General features: G+C 41.3%; 1 pseudogene; it reads right to left on the minus strand.

The window, feature by feature from the left end:
* Positions 1–2,233: 2,233 nt before the first annotated feature.
* On the minus strand, positions 2,234–4,355 carry LOC110569246 (T-complex protein 1 subunit zeta-like; annotated as a pseudogene).
* Positions 4,356–4,605: the final 250 nt, after the last annotated feature.

Below are 4,605 nucleotides of genomic sequence, written 5' to 3' on the forward strand. Positions count from 1 at the left end.
CCTCCCATGTAAAGTCTGAGATGCAGTTCTTCCTTGCAGCCCTTCTGAAGAATTCTCATGTGCTAGGCAGCAAATGTGGCTGAATGACATACTATATATGTGTGTTTGTTTTTGGAGGTTTTGTATGAAGTGGTAGCCAACACAGCAGCACGTTGTGTCACTTTGCTTCAGCTCTTTTCCTTGCCTCAATTCCCTTTTTTCTCTCACTCATTGTTCTGGGTTTTCACCTCTCAAAGTATAATGCTCTTTTCTCTAGAGGACCCGTATTAAGACTATGACCATTAAAAAAATGAAGAAGATAATCTTTTAAAAAATTTTAAAATATATTTAGAGGATAAAAGTGCAGATTTTGCATAGTAGTAAAGTCTGGTTTTTTTTTTTCTTTTAAATATCTTTTTTTTTTCAACTTTTTTTTATTGCATTTTAGGTTTTGGGGTACATGTGAAGAACATGCAAGATTGTTGCATTGGTACACACATAGCAGTGTGATGTGCTCCCTTCCTCCCCATCACCTATATCTGGCATTTCTCCCCATGTTATCTCTCCCCAACTCCCCACCCCCCACTGTCCCTCCCCTATTTCCCCCAACAGACCCCAGTGTGTGATGCTCCCCTGCCTGTGTCCATGTGTTCTCATTGTTCAACACCTGCCTATGAGTGAGAAATTGCGGTGTTTGATTTTCTGTTCTTGTGTCAGTTTGCTGAGAATGATGGTTTCCAGGTTCATCCATGTCCCTACAAAGGACACGAACTCATCTTTTTTGATGGCTGCATAGTGTATATGTGCCACATTTTCCCTGTCCAGTCTATCAAGTCCGGGTTTTTAATGTACCCATTACCTGAATAGAGAACATTGTGCTCAATAAGTACTTTCAGTCCCCATTCCCCTCCCACACTCCCACCTTCTGTAGTCTCCAGTGTCTGTTATTCCACTCTGTGTGGCCATATGTTCCATATGTCCATATGTTTCACTTGCAAGTGAAAATATGCAATATTTGACTTTCTGAGTTGTTTCAGTTAGAAAAATGGCCTCCAGTTCTATCTATGCTGCTGCAAAAGATATGACTTCATGCTTTTTATGGCTGAGTAGTATTCCTATGGTAAGTGTATGTATCTATATATATAGACACACACCCACCACATATTCTTTATCCAGTCTTCGGCTGTTGGACACTTAGTTTAATTATATATCTTTACTATTGTGAATAGTGCTGTGATAAACTTATAAGTGCAAGTATCTTTTTGATATGTTGATTTCTGTCCCCTGACAGAAATCACCTACTAGTGAGATTGCTAGATCAAAAGGTAGTTCTACTTTAGTTATTTGAGAAATCTCCATTGTGTTTTCCATAAAGGTTGTGCTAATTTACATTCCCACCAACAATGCATAAGCATTCCCTTTTCTCCACATCCTTGCCAACATCTGTTGTTTTCTGACATTTTAGTAATAGCCATTCTGGCTGACAGAAGATGATATCTCATTATGATTTTAATTTGCATTTCTCTGGTGATTAGTGATGTTGAGCATTTTTTCATATACTTGTCGGTCATTTGCATGTCTTCTTTTCTCTCTTCCTGTCCTTTGCCCATTTTTGTTTGTTTGTTTGTTTTTCAAGGAATAATTAATAACAAGGTGTAGGTAACATGCTTATCTAACATGGAAATTTTATGTCAGTGCCGCTAAATCAAAATATCCTGTTCACTGAGTGAAAAGACCTGCTTTATGTGTGTACACTTCAGTGCAATTTATAAAAATACTGTAATTGGGCTGGGCGTGGTGGCTCACGCCTGTAATCCCAGCACTCTGGGAGGCCAAGACGGGAGGATCACCTGAGGTCAGGAGTTCGAGACCAGCCTGGCCAACATGACAAAACCCTGTCTCTACTAAAAGTATGAAAATTAGCTGGTGTGGTGGCATACGCCTGTAATCCCAGCTACCTAGGAGGCTGAGGCAGAAGAATCACTGGAACCTAGTGGGGCAGAGAAGGCTGCAGTGAACTGAGATTTTGCCACTGCACTCTAGCCTGGGCAACAGAGCAAGACTCCATCTAAAAAAAAAATTGTAATTATACTTTCAGAACTTTGGAATTTCGACAGATGCCAGTGTTCTCTCCTTTTTTCACATGGGAAAATTCCTCTGAAAATCATCTGAAGCTTGGACAAAAATTCCACAGCTGTATTCTTCAGGATAATTTGCAGAGTTTTCAAGATTCAGTTACAGGGGAAGCTTCAATTCAACCTTTCAGAGAAGACATTCCAGCTCGCATGATCTCATCAACCAAGAGAATGTGGGTGGCAATCACAGTGCAGGAGTGAAGCTGTTTCTTTACACAATAGTTATCCCATACGCTTACGTTTGCTGCTACCATTGGTTCACCTGTGTTCAGGTCCACACCCACAAGCTGACTGATTCTGAATGTTCTGCTTGAATTTTAACTAATGTTTCCTGAAGGTCAAAACCAGAGTTCTGAGCAAGAACCTTGGGAATAATGACAACACATCAGGAAACGCTTGGACTCTAAGCTGTGCCCTGCCCTTTACACTGGGCTTATATTTAATCAGAGCTTCTGCCATTGCCATTTCCACAGCACCAGCACCTGGAAACACACAGCCATCATCAATAGCATTTTTTTTTCCTTTACTTCTGTGTGCATGGAAGAATCAGTAGCATTTTTGACAGCCCTAAGCCATCCCTTACTGCATGTTTGAGCTAAGTGAGTGTGTGCTTACTTGGTCCTTTGATCAATAATGTGACAGAGCAAGGATTGTTACATTTGTCAATACAGGTGAACTTCTCCCAATGTATATTTATATGCAAGTCCTGCATGTCCCAAGCAGTCAGGATTTAGGTTGTCAAAATCATTCAGGGCTACCCCTCCACAAGCAAGAGTGAGCCTCTCCGTATTTCTCCTTTCAGCTCTGTGCAGAGTGACTATGCCTTCTTTTGCAAGAGCATCTAAGGAAAAGGGGTCAATTCTCTTTTGATTAATGACAACAAATCCTTTATTTGAATCACCCCAGACTTTCCTTTTCAGTCCTATTTTTTTAACTCTATCTTCTGTGAATTTTCTTTCAGCTTTTAAGACTTTTTTTCTCTCATCAGCACTCTTGTGAGAAAAGCCAGAATTCACTTGTTTTTTTCATATTCTAATGACACGTTACACTTGAAAATGTATACATCCTCCACCCTTTTCTTCATGTCAGTATGCCACGCTCTGTGGTCCAAAACAAGCCCTCTGATTAAGCTTTTATCTGTTTCAGATTTATGTTTCATCTCCACGATCTCAACCATGAAGAGATCAGTAGGTTCATCTTGTTTTTTAATGGCCAAAACGGAATTCACTACAGCCTCTGTTAAGACCTTTGCAAGTTCAGCATGAACTTAAGTACAAAGAGATGTTCCGGCCACATCTATAAGTGTTTCCCTGTCTATCTTTTTGTTTACTTTGACTTCTTCCAAAAACTCAAGGGTTTCTTTTGCAGCTTCAAATCCTTTAGTGATTATTCTGGGATGAAGGTTTTCAGAAACGTGTAGATCTGCCTGTTTCAGTAGCTCTCCAATGATTAGGACATTGGAATTTGTACTGTCTCTGGTTATATCATTCTGGGCTGTTGCTATCTGTGCTGTTAAGGAAGCTGTTACATGTTTAATTTGCATTTCGTGATGCAGCACAATGCAGTCTTTAGTAAGCCTGATGCCTCCAGCACCAGAAACAAGCATCTTCATGGTGCCCTTTGTAAGGGTAGCCGAGAGAAAGGAGAATAGACCCAAAGTCAGGCAAGAAAGTTTATTAACCTACCGGGTTGCTTAGAGGAGGCAGCAGCCCTGAGCTTACAAAACAAGTGGTTTATATGGGGTGAGGGGGGCATACGGGGGTTTTAGGTAACAGGCACAGAGGTAGTTTGTTAACTTGCAACAGACCTACAATACATTATCCTTTGACTTTTGTGGTGACAGTCTTTAAAAAAAAGACCAAAACCAGGATTTTTTACAGATCTGTGTCATACAGGAATTTACGAATACGGATAACCAACATATGTTTTCCCTGTCTTCCCCTGAGCTGCCCATGCTGCCCCATAGCTGTAATTAGGTTTTGGTTAATTGTAGCACTGGCAGCCTTGGTGCGGCACCTAGGTAGGGGTTCAGGAATGCAGCTGCAGAGCAATCAGAGTGGGGTGGGGTCAGCCTGCTCGGAAGGGGTTTTCTGAGACAGCACGGCTCGTCCCTAACACCCTTGGGCCCCAGGTTTGTCCTCAGCATGTCCTGTAGACCCCACTGTCACACTGATGTTGACTGCCAGCTGCCTGCATTCAGGCCACCTCAGCCTTGAGGTTCAGGGTCTTCATCACCATCATAGCTGCTCCAGTGGAGGAAAAGGAAGCGATGCGGCATGGAGAGCCCAGAACCAGTGCAGCCCTTTGCCCATTGTTTTTAATGGGGTTATTTTTTTTTTCTTGTTGAGCTATTTGAGTTCCTTGTAGATTCTAGATATTAGCCCTTTGTCTGGTGCAGTTTGTAAACATTTTTGCCTATTCCATAGGTTGTCTGTTTTCTCTGTTGCTTTTTTTCTTGTGCTGTGCAACTTTTAATTTTAATTAAGTCCCA

This window comes from Aotus nancymaae, unplaced genomic scaffold (assembly GCF_030222135.1).
Source record: "Aotus nancymaae isolate 86718 unplaced genomic scaffold, 86718_ANA_hifiasm-v0.15.2.pri h1tg000014l, whole genome shotgun sequence".
Classification (NCBI taxonomy): domain Eukaryota; kingdom Metazoa; phylum Chordata; class Mammalia; order Primates; family Aotidae; genus Aotus; species Aotus nancymaae.